We start from the raw sequence: 13,271 nt of genomic DNA, 5'->3' as shown, positions 1-13,271 counted from the left end.
GTCCATTGCACTGCCCCCCCACGGCCAATCCCACTCACCAAAAAGCAGCTGTACCACTTCCAGAACTCCCACAGCCACTTTCCGAAGTGGCATGGCCACTTTTGCTAGCGGCCTGCTCCCCGGCCAGTGCTCGCAGGAGTGCACCAGTGCGCCTGCCTGCCTGTCACCTAAGCAGGGAGAACAGCCTGACAGGAGGTGCATCAGCACTCTCAGGGGGTGCACGTGTACCCCAGTGCACTTCCTATGCATCGCCACTGCCCTGTATGACCTCCTCCCCAGTGCACCAGTATGAACTACGGATACAATATAGCCTGGAATGATAAACTGATTTGAGCAAGGACTGTGGATTGGTCCTTGTATGTGCCTAACAAACATCAAATAATAGCGATTCATTCTTTCCTTATGATAAGGCTAGTTTATTCCTTGCTTTGGGCACCTCCTATGAATATGAATGTGGTTGTGCCTAAAAATAAGTGAATGGAATGTCATGTCCTGGCTTGAATCGGAAGCCAAAATCTGGTGTTATTGGGTGTTTTATTATTAATTCATAACACCTACAGTGTGCTGGTGTGAGAGAGCATGTAGACAGATCCATTCTGGGCCCCTAGCAAACCTCCAATCTAAAGGAAATTTGGAGATGCTCCTGAATTGACCACACCAACTAAAGTATAGTTTGCTGTTTTGAAAGAGCTGAGGAAAGGAATCAGAAAGGAAGTAAACTTTCATCTTTATTATTCCCCTCCCAAAAAAGTATTCAGGACTTCTTATGCCAATTACAGAAAACATTGCCCAAGGATGTAGATAAAAAGCAAAACAGAAAGTCCCCACACAGTTACGAAGACTAATATGATAGTCATTGTTCTCAGTGCAGGACACAGCTTTAATTGTGCACAGCAGCAATATTTCTGACATTTCTCCTTTGTTTTCATTTATTTATTTAAGATTAATGTCCTTCTAAATGAAATATAAGAACTGGGAATACAGAAGCTTAAGTCTTTTGTTAAGCTTCTTTGTCTTGGTCTGCTTTGCATTTTTAATAAAACAGTCTCATTTATTATCCATCTTCTCCTCGCCATTTGACCGTTACCCTCCCAGTTTACCTTGGACTGAACAGTGGGTGTTGAAGCATCTCATAGCAGCTCAAGATTGAGGTCATGTAAGTGAAATTACCTTTTATGCAGCCCATGACTTGACTGCTATTTAAACACTGTTTTAAGGTTTTAAATGGTACAGTGACTTTGTTTTGGCCCCTGTGCTGGGGATTCACACTCCCTAAAGAATAAAATAGTTTACAACGTGAAAGGGTTTGGCCTTTGCCTTCACAAACCAATGCAAGTTATGATTTATACATGACACCATTATATATGAAAGCTATTTTAATCCCAGTTTATATCCCTTTACTAAAAAACTTTGGCTGCTTGATATTTCCTCATTCATTTCTAAAAAAACCCATTACCAGACAAGTCCTTTTTCCTTTACTCCTTCTACCTCCAGCTACCCCTTAGGGGAGAAGAATGCTGACAGGAGCTTGTGCAGAAGGCAAGGACCAGCCATGTCTGCCTTCTGCCTTCTCCCCAAGAAGACTTTATTGAAATCTTCTAAGTAGGTGTGGAAAGAAGCTTGCTTCATTTTTTTAGTTTTTTCAAGGATGAACAATGCCTCTTCATTTTGAATGTTCTCTTGAGGAAATATAGTTTAGTATTAGGCTGGGGTGAGCCAAATCTGGCTCACCAACAGATTGGATCTGGGCCAAGGCTGCCCCCCCCAGTGGCAGTCTGCATGGTGCCAAGCCCTGTCTACTCCTCCCATGGTCCCACCTGTTCCTGCTGACCCCGGCCCCGGTCCTGGCCAGCATGCACAGCTTTCTGGCAGGGTTGCTGTCAGTGCAGCTGCAGTCACCCAGGTACTGTTCAGCTCCCCGCACCTCCTGTGGCTCCTCCTCTTGCCCCTGTTACACTGTTCCAGGTGGGGGGAAGCTGCAGCTGAGTGGCTCCTGCCCCAGCAAGCAGGGATCCAGCTCCACCTCTTGGCCATCTTCCACCCATTCTGCTCACCCACAGGTGGCTGCTCATTGTGCCAGGTAGGCAGAGTGGGTGGAAGGCAGCTAGAAGTAGAACTTCATATGCTGGAGCCAGAGCCACCTGGCAGCAACTTCCCATCTGCCTGGAGCAGGGCAGGAGGAGATGGAGGAGGAGCTGCTGGAGATGGGAGGAGCTGGTTGGAGCCAGCACCAGTGGGTGTGGGTATGAGCACAGTGTGGGCTGCCCTGGGTGGAAGTGGCTGGGGTTTGGCCCCATGCAGAGTGCTCTGGGGGCAGCCACAGGCTGGATAGGGGATGGGGGTCAGATTGTACCACCCAGGCAAGCTCTGCTGCACATGCCTCATATCCCTGGCTGGTTCCCAGGACCTAGTGCGTGGGCAGCCCTCCCCACACTTGCACACATCTGCCCCCTCCCCCAGACACCTCCTCTGCAGCTTCTCTCCACCACCCTCTGCAGCTCCCTACACACTCATCTCCCACATACCCCACATTTACCCCCCCACAAAATATACAAGAGTAAAACTTTATTTTGAGCTCTTATGCAATCACCTCTATAGACATTACTCAGAAAAACATAAATCTGGAAAAATATTTTTCGAAATAAAATTAAAACACATTATAGTAGATGTTTGATTTTAGTATATGATTTGTTTTTATCTATAAATTGTTAAAATTGTATCTTCTAAAAGATTTTTATGTGTGCAGCCCTCAACGGCTCACCAAAACTTGTTAAGTGGCCCACCAGCTGAAATAATTGTCTACTCCTCTATTAGGCAATGTGATTTTTTCTTCCAAATGGGAAATACGTTGTAGAAGACAGGGTGGATATGTAACTCATAGACTAACTAAACCAGATATATACAGACTGAGCACAAGCTTTTGTGAACTGAAGCTCACTTTATCAGATACTGTGAAAGAATGTGCACAAAGCAGTGTATAAGAGAGAAAGAGAAATTTGAATACGAAAGATAAGGACATAGGAAGAGGTGGTGGAAGTGGGTCAGTGCTAGAAGAGATAAACAAAGAAGCAATAAATCCAGAGAAACAAAGGAATCACAAAAGCTAATCTAGGTAATGGAATAAGAATCCACATTCCCTATTTAAGTCATTTTCCATTGGTGGAGGAATGGATTCTGGGTAAAATTTTCTAAAGCACCTAAATATCTTATTTTAAACATAGATTTTTTAAAGGTATTTGAATCCACATCTTGATCTTTAGGCACCTCCATACGCATGTGAAACTTGTTGTAAATGTCTAACTTGCCTTATAAAATAGAATTTAGGCTCCTAGGTCACTTAGAAGCTTATGAAAATCCATCATGCTTATTCTCCAAGTTCCTGATAGAAACCTAAAAATGTATAGAACATGTGCAACCCCTGTTCTAATACCAAGAATGTATCCTCTTTTACATTTGGTAGCTTCATTGGTGTCACCATATCCTGAACAGAACTTCAGACAGTTTCTCAAGTTAAAAAAGAAAACCAAACAAAAGAAGAAGCCCCCCCAAAACTTCAAACTGTGCTCTGTGGTTCCTCAATCATACTGTTCCTACTCCTTACAGCTTGGGCACTTTACAGCTGTGCCCCTCCTTTTCTCTCTGTCCCACTCTAGTTATCTTCTGCTTTCTTTTTAATTTCCAGGTATGTACATTTTTCATAGGATCACTATATTTAGCTATGTATCCAGGAAAGTAATTAGCTTGGGCAAAGCTAGAGGTTTGGCTGTATATAAACTTTGTGGACTACTAAAAATGTAACAGTTAGTCTTGAGAGGCCATTTGCCAGAAATGAATACAAATATAGATTTGATGATAAATCTCCTTTTTGTTTTGTTTTTTTTGCTTTTTTGGGGGTGGGGTTGTCTTAATACTTGATTCAACTTCCACTGATGTTAACAGCAACTTCTGTTCACTACTGAAGAAATTGGATCAGGGCCCAACCTCAGAAAACTGATTGAACTGCTGTAAAACAGCAAGCTCAAATAAGTGGGCTTATTCCAATCTACCAATGACCCTTTCCCACATTCTTTGGGCTTGATTACAGCCCCTTTGTCCACTGGTAATTAATTACTCATCTAAGTAGTTCTGTTCACTCATGTAGGAGTATTCATGTATTATTGACTTGCTAATGGGAGAAAGGGTTCATGATTTCACCTTGAATCCACAAGGAATCTGAAAGCTGAGAAGAGGGGATACGAGACATCATCAGGAAATTTCTACTTATTTCATATTTTAGGAAGACAAAAGGTCCAGATTATAACCCTATGTGCAAAGGGCCAGAAGAGGAAAAAAAATCACTTAGAAAATCCATATAGCCACTACTCATGAAAGTTTCACCATATTGTTTCTTCATTTTTTTTCTGCTTAAGTTTGGTTTTTCAGGGTATGGAATGGGTAAAATACATTTTTCAGCCCCAAATACCTGTAGAACACTGAGATCTTCCATACAACTCTCATGTGCCTTGTTGATGATTTATAGATTTTAAGGGTAATGTATGCATTGTGATCATCTTGTATGATTTCTTCCATAATGTAGAATATGGAACTTCAGCCAGTGTTAATCACCTGAACTAGAGCATATTTTATGGAAAGATGGCTAGTTTTGATTTGAAGACTTTAGTTGGTGGTGAATTTGTCATTTCCCTCGATAATATGTTCCAGTGGTTAATTAACTTCACTTAAAAACGGATTCCAATTTGAATTTTTCTAGCTTCAACTTCAAGCTTTTGTCTTTGTCTACTAGACTAAACCTAATATATCCATTACTTTCTGCCTACATATGTGCTTTCAGACTACATTTTAACCTTTTTTCTTGATACATTTAATAGACCTCGTTAAAGCTTTTGCTATAATAAATGTTTCTCAGATGTTTAATCATTCACAGAGCTTGTCTCTGAAGCCCTCTGATTTTTCAACAAGCTTTTTACTGTGTCACTAATTCTGTGTACAGAAGTGGTATCCCCTCCTTTCTCCTACATCACAATCACTTGCTTTTACATCAAAGGATCATGTAAATCCTTTCAGCCACAGGGTTGCATTTTAACTTTAGATTCAATTGGTTGCAGCACACTTCTTATAAGGTCCTTATTCTTTCCTGCTAGATCTTTCCTCCCAGATTCTGCTCGCACATTGTGCAGCCAGATTGACTATCCAGTGGTTCAGGGACAGCAGATGGCAGAAGAAACATGAGAGAGCTGCTTCCTATGCCTCCCCACTTTTCTCTTCCCAGCTATTCTCTTTGGTACCAGAGGGATCTATTGAATTTGGTCTGTAATTTTTCTGAACAAGCTACACATTATTCTGAGAGTTAGAAGACCCCCATGTAATGCGGCTAATACCTTTTGCCGATTGTTATGAGATTTACTTAATGTTTACAGAATGAAAGGTGCTATAAAAGAGTAATTTTTTATTGAACAGTGGGCACATCTACATGTGCATTAATACACTTTTCCTAATGTGCATTAAATTTAGTACCTCCAGTATGAGGGCACCGTTATATGTGCTCAACAGGTGTGGGGAGCAATGCTTTAATTAGAGCAGCTTCAAGAGCTACTCTACTTAAAGAGACTTAGGAGGCTGCTAGATCACAGTAATTACCACACTCCAGTAGACTCGATTAATAGTTTACTCCAATGTGCTATAATTACAGCGTGTTGTAGCAGTCTCTGTGTTCGTGTACAGGAACTCTGAGGTACTAATTTAATGCACATTATACTGTGCTAGTTCATAGTAGCTCGAGCACATGCTTTTTGGGTGACAATGTGCATTAGCATAATAGCACTTTTTAATGTGCTGCTTTAATACATAGTAAAATAGTCTACTGAACATTAAAGCGCACATGTAGGCACACCCAGTGTTGCTCAGATTACCTGTTCCCTAAATTAAATTGATGGAAAGAGTTTCAATGGAGGAAAAAAAATCAGTGAAGATCTTTCCATAGAATTTGTCTACTTTGTTTCATATGGGGTGGTGGATCTCAGTAGAAACCATATACTACAACACCCACATCAAAACTTGCTGATTTGGCATGTCATGGCTTTCCCTGGTTGCAGCTGACTTTCTGCCACATCCTCCTCTTCAAAGGGGTTTCACAGACTGCCTGGGGTTGTCTGATTTATGTAACTTGTGCTGAATGCAGTAGAGGTGATGTACATTGTCCTGAGGTTCTACCACCACTTAATATGATGTTTTACGAACCTACTCCCAGCTAGCCCTCCTTCCACACAGATCTCCAGCCCAGGAGAGGGGGCTCCAGAATCCAAATAGGAATACCACCATGGAGGTACTGGAGTTCTTTTTCATGTTGGGTCCTTGAGAACTTCTGTACATAGGGGTCCCCCTTGATGCATTGATCTGATAGAAACAGTCTGTCCTAAATGAGAGAGGTTGTGGGGGGTCAGAGGTGGGGTTGGGCGGGGGAGGGAGAAGAACAGAGAAGTCAGTGGTGGTTACTGCTGTGCCTATATATTTTCCATTCTGTTGAATGAAATCACTACTACATGACATCTTGTCCCTTTAAAAAAATGATTAGGATAAAGAAAAAAAACAGTCAAAATGTTACCTATGCAGTCCGCTTTTCACTATGAAATTCTAAGACTATCCTTTTTCTCTTCTTTCAGATTTCTCAACATGATCACTTAGAAAAAAAGCCTTATTTCTTAATGGGAGGTACATCAAAGGAAGCATGCAGCTGGCTGCAAAAAAGGAAAAAAGAAAATACTAGCATCCAGGTCAGTTCTATATTCTTAGGCATAGAGTGTATGTGAAGATTTTGCTGCAGATTTTCCAGTCAGTTCTGCAGCCCTGTTTCTCTGACTATTACTGTTGCTGCTGTTGCTACTGCTGCTGCCTGGCAAAGGCCAACATATGAAGAAAAAATATAAGGGGAATTATAAGGCACAAAGCAATCCCTTATAACTGAAGGCACATAGGATGTACAGCATCTGCCAATATAGACTTTCCTTGGACCTTACTGGAAAAGCATGCTTGTTTGTACACACTCAGTATGTCATTAAGTGTTCTGCATCTTTTGCATTTCTGCCCAAAATTCAGGGGAAAATTTAAGACAGAAAAAGGAGAGGAAGCAATGCAGAGAACTGCAGGAAATGGTATCGGAATGGAGATTTAAAAACAACAAAAAAAGGAAAAACTAGAAAAGTAAGGTTGAGAAAAATAATATCTCTGCCCATAATTTAGAGAAACCTGAGAATGTCCCTGTTCTACACTGGGCCCCCAAGCAGAATTTGCAGGAATATAAAGCATTTAAGTGTTTTTTTCTGCTCTAGAATGCCCCTAACACATCAAAGTACTAGCGGAAGAGTTGGCTACCTCACTACCCAGCTGCATAATGTCTCATGTATAAGGAATCTCCAACTAGGGAGATCTAGCTGATTTTTGGTCCTGTTGCAACATGGGAGTAATGGTGATGAGGACAGAGTTAAGTGGATTTATGCCAGTGTAAAAATGGCACAAATAGGAAGGGTTAATTGACTCCAATGTGACTTTGTAATTTTTAGCATGTATGTTGTTGTGGCAGGGCACTGCTTGTGCCTGCCACTTTAAGGGCCTGAGACAGCAGCCGGCAGGTGCCTGATTAGGGCAGCCATTTTAGATTCAGGGCTGCCCTTATAAACAGGGCATTTTCTGCTGAGAGGCCAGGCAACAACATTGCCTGGCCGGAGGGCTTCTGGTATCATCTGGAGGTAAGGGATGAGCTGTAGGGGTTGGATAGGAGGCTTCTGGTTCTGGGTATGACCTAAAACTGCACACTGCCAGGAGTGGGTGGCCTGGTGGGGCTTTCAGTGGTGCAGGAACCCCCAGGAAATGCCAGGCAAGTTACCACCCTGGTGAATGGTGGGTCAGGGTGCTATAACCCCTAGCCCCCACAATCAAGTGGGTTACCACTTTGTAGGGTCTGGAGGGTGGACCCCCAGAGAAAGAGAGTGAAGCTTCTTTCATGCCTATCTGGACTTCCCCTGACTGGTCAACGCTGGAGCCAGGACTGGAAGGGTTGAAGGGCTGCGGGCCTACCACAAGGAACACCCAAGAGCCGAGGGCCTGGGGTTCTGACTGGCCTGGGGGACCACACCCAGAAGGGGAAGCAGTTCAGGGAGCTGTGCTGCCCAGGATGAAGGCAGATTAGGCTGTCAGAATGGAGGGATCATAGAGGGGTTCAACACTAGGATTATGGGGCCCAGCATGGGGCTGGTGATTGTGAGAACACCTGGATGCCATCTGTGAGGCTTGGACTGTGGTGTAGGGGAGGAAGCACCCCCTGGCTTTGGGGCAAGAAATGGGCAGCCTCCTGCTTAATTACATCAGTAAACTAATTACCAACAAGGCATGGCAGGTGAGAAGGCAGACAGCCCAGGAACAGGGAGGCGGGCCCCAGTGAGATCTGCCCAGAGAAGGCCCCCTGTTACAGCTGTTATTATACTTTTTTTTATTTAGCAGCCTCTGTGTTGTGAAATTAACAATTTTGTCTTGAGGGCTAGGGATAGACATTACACACAAACTGGTTTAAGTGATCAGGAACTGGTTTAAACCTGTAACAGAACATAAGTTCAGTGTACATAAGCCAGTTTGAAAATGGCTGAACTGGTTTGAGATCAACCTGGTTGAATGTAGTATCAGACTTAACTGATTTGGGTCGAACCAGTTTATGCAATGTCTGTCCCTGACCCCTTCCTGGTTTAACTTAAACGAGAGTTCCCCAGCATCCCAGATGCTTTGCAGCCCTGGGTGGGGCTCTCTGCTCCAGAGGGCTGGGCTGGCCCCTCCCTTCTGCTCCCTGGCTGGAGCTCTGGCAGAGACTTGCAGGCACAGCAGCATCTGCCTGGCTCCCCACAACCCCCACTCACTGCTCAAGCAGGGATTCCTCCCTGCCCTCCCTGCAGGGATCTCTCCCTGCAGGGAGGGATCCCTGCTCTCTCCCACAGCAGGGACCATAGCCAGCATGTGGTCAGCTAGCTAATGCTGAGAGGTTTCTTTGTTAGGCAGAGAGGATAGTATCCACTTAGGCCCTTTTGGAGCCAATCAACAGGTAATATCCCTCCATTTCTTCCTTGGAAAAAGCTGTTTAAGAAGAGCTTGAACTAATGAGAGAAGCTTTTGTTTTGCTGATGGGCTGATAAATGCTGTGTAACTCCATGCTGTGAAAGTAAATGCTATGTAACTCCCTGCTGGCTCCATTGCTGGTCAGAGGAACAGCAAGGGGGGGTGAGGGGAAGGGAGGAGGGGGAAGAACCCTTCCCTAATCAGAACATCCTGCCAGGGTCTGGCCAACCCCCCCACCACAGCTCACCTCCGTGGAAGGGAAGGGGGAGGGCTACTCTAGTGCCCTCCAGCTTCTAGTTCAGGAGTGGGCAAAATGTGGCCCATGGGCTGGATGCCTCCTGTCAGGCCATTTTATCTGGCCTGTGGGGCCCCTAAAAAAATTTAGAAAATTAATAGTTATCTGCCCCTAGTTGCCTGTCATGTGGTCCTCAGTGGCTTGCCAAAACTCAGTAAGCGGCCCTCTGCCCAAAATTATTCCCCACCCCGTTCTAGTCTGAGCCACTGCAGGCATGTGCCTACATTTCTTCAGTCCAGTGCATTTAGAAACCAGTTCAGCCTAGCCAAGTTAGACTAACCTGCAAAGATTGAATCAATTCAGGCTCAGGCTTTTTGAATGTCCATCCCTAGCCTAAAGAATGGAACAGTACTTGTGAGATTTCATATATTCTTTCTCTGCCTCTTTTCTTACTCTCTCTGTGTATTACTAATTTTAGGTTACTTGAAATAACTCGTTACGTATTCAATAATTAGCCTTCAAAACATTTATATTCCATAATTGAATACTGGTGAATAACATTATCTTTAAAAAATATATAATCTAGCACTTGTAATATAAGTATTTGTATAAGGAACAAGAGGATTCTAAACAGTGGATGAAATGAAAACAGACATTGTTCACTTTAGCTGCAGCAGGAGAAACCATGACAAATGCAGATAAGTTTTTCTGTTTGTTTTCTTTGCAAAATCAGAGGAACTTACAGCTCAGATGGAGAGTAGCGAAGGCTCCAAGTCTGATATATGCAACCAGAGCAAGAAATGGTGAATAATACTATCTCTTATTATAGGAAAGCATCCAACCAAGAAATCCAGTGAGGGAAGAAGATATAATTATATCTAAATACTTACGGAGTGGATTTATCTTTGATAGAGCACAGTATAGGGTAAGCTATATTTTAAAAACAAATGTAACGAGGACTAGTTAGGAGTATCTATTATAATAAAATATAGAAATGGAATTAAGTAGCTACATAATTAATATGATGCATAGTCACATATAAATACTTATATATATTTCACATATACACCTATTATAATATTTTAATTATATATGTGCATGTTTACATGTGTGTATGCATACATACAGCTATGGAGTCAAACATTTTTATTTTATTCATCAGAAATAATGATGTAAAACACAGCCGAGACACTATAGTACACAAGTAGAATCTTGAGTTATAACTTCTTACAGTATATATTTTTTTCAAGAGCAATTTTCTGAGCTCTGTCATGTAAGTATTCAGTAAACCAATTGTTTTATACCTTAAACCATTCAGAGCAAGCTTTCCTTCTGTCTGCTATTTCCTCTGGTGAGATCTCTCCAATCAGTTTTAAAAAAAAGAAATTTGCTTGATTTCCTTAGATATTATTTGCATAGATATTTTAAAGGTACTGTCTACATTTGAGACCTGTACCAAACTGGACAGCAGTAGTATTAAACTAGAAGCTATGAAAGGAACATTAATTTTTAATCCTCTGCACCACCCTCCAAAAATGACACCTTCCTTAGAAAAGGCTCTACTTTGTGTAAACAGTCAAATATCAAAAAGCTTTAAAATGAACAGTTACAAGATTCGGGCTGTTCATTCTGCCACACAATTCTTCCTCCCACACTATATAATTCTACTCTTTTGCCTTGCCTTGCCTGAGACAACATTGCTCGAAAAAAAACCTGCTATAAAGTTTACTCGATGAATGCAGAGTTAACTTTTTTTTTTTTTTATGTAATTATGTTTGTATTGATGGTCTCAGCTGTTAAGGTACCATTAAACCACTATCTCTTTTGGTTGACTGTCAATACTAGGGCTCTAGCAGGGGCGCTTGGTAATATCCCCTTTTAAATCAAGTATTTTGCCATACCACACAAGAAATAATATACTTCACAAATATCCCAGAGTTCAAATTGTAAGTTCTACCTTCTGTGCCTTTTTATGGCTAAAACTCAGTCATCACACAACTGTTTATAGAAGTTAAAAAATTTAAGGAACCACAATCAAGCAAAGTTAAAATTATTTTTCTTTTAATTTAAAAAGTGATTAAAAAGTAATGATTTTCACCACTACCCAGTAGAACATGAAGAAGGAGGGCAGCATTTAGAGAGGGGATCCTGTAATAATTTATGTTGTATATTCAGCATTCTAAATGACTATGGATAGAAGTATTGTCACTGTAGATCCTTGATGATATTTAAGGAAGAAATTTCTGTTTCTATCCAAATTCAGGATGGCCCTGAATTTAAGACAAGCCCCCAATAACTAGTTTCTATACATGGAAAAATTATAAATTTATAATAATCTTCCATGTATAGAATCTCATAGTTGGAGGATCATCTTAAATTAGTCTCCGACACCACTGCAGCAGGGAAAGCAGTGTGTGTGTATGTGTGTGTTGGGGGGGAACAGACAGTGGCGGTCAGGTGTTGGGAGAATCAGGAAAGGGGAGTGGGGGAGGCAGTGTGGGGGCAGGTGAGTAGGTAATTAGGAGGCAGTAAAGTGGCAGGCAGTGAGGCACAGGCAGTGGGGCAACAGTGGGAGACAGGCAGTAAGATGATGGTGGGGGATAGGTGGTTTGGAGGTGGAAGTTGGGGAGGCAGCCTGTCCCAGGCTACCTGTCCTTCTTTCCTCATGCCCCCTTTGTACCTACCCACCCACAGCCTCAAGTCTTTCCCCCCACAACCCTCCTATCCTCCCCCTACTGCTTACCCTTGCTCTGGTACTGGCATTCCCATTCCCGAGCACAGCCCTCATGCTATGTGGCACTGTTGGTATGGGGTAGGGCTGGAGCCAGGCTCCATGCTCTGGGCTCAAGTAGGGATGGAGTCTGCCAGCACTGAACAAGTGTAAGGGGGCAGGAGGAGTGAAGGTGGGAGCAGAAACTTCAGGGTCTGGGGGAGACAGAGGAAAAGAGGATGGGAGACCAAGGCTGTAGGGTGCAGAAATGGTGTAGGGGAGAGATGGGAAGAAGGAGGGTGCTAATGAATGGAGAGGCAGAGGGTGCAGAGGCAGTGGAAGGGGCAAGCAGGAACTGCAGTCCAGCCTTGACCCAGATTCAGGGCCATAGGCCACTACCCCTACCCCTGACTGTGTCCTCATATTCTCCCCCTGTTACATAAAGGGGGAAAGCCTCGTCTTGGAATTGAATAAATATCATAATCTATTTGCAGTGGTTAAAATTTCCAATATGAATTATTCAGGAATTAAACATGAGTACTACTTTTGCTTAATGAATCTGAAATAGCAATATATTTCTGTGCAAAAGGAAGCAGCTAGGATACTCTGTCAGTGTGTAACATCTTAGATATTTAATAATCTTGTTAACTAATGAAACACTGCCCTATATAGTTTGGCAGTGACAATGAAAAATAAGACTAAGAGGTTTTCAGTCACTGGCCATACCAGTGGTGATGCAGATGTACACTGCTTTAGTGGGAGCTCCTATGACCAAAAGGCACCCTATGAAACAGCAAGAGCCTGACTACTGTACAGGCAGTCCTCGACTTACAACATTTCAAGTTAAAATGTTTCACATTTACAACACTTATAAATTGACACCCTATTTCAACCTTCTGATGTCAGTTTTGACTTTACAGTGCTTGATCCAACACCAGCGAACAAGTTAAATGCATTGCCCATCTCCCTGGAGAACATCTGTCCAAATTTCCTTGGACACTTTCTTTAAGAAAGCAGACAAGACGCCAGAAAAATCCACAGTCAAGATTCCTAAGACTCCAGCCACGAACCCTTCAAAAAGTCCATCCAAGAGCCCTTCAAACAGTCCAGCAAAGTCACGTCAAAGAAGCCCTTCCAAATCAATATGATTGCTATTTACAATATAAATACATTAATGTAGCTATATTACTCATCTATAATTGATTGAGTAAAAAATTCTGGGTTATTTTT

This window comes from Crocodylus porosus, unplaced genomic scaffold (genome assembly GCF_001723895.1).
Source record: "Crocodylus porosus isolate Cpor-Errol unplaced genomic scaffold, CroPor_comp1, whole genome shotgun sequence".
NCBI classification, from domain to species: Eukaryota; Metazoa; Chordata; order Crocodylia; family Crocodylidae; genus Crocodylus; species Crocodylus porosus.
Note: the sequence above shows the minus strand (reverse complement) of the source record.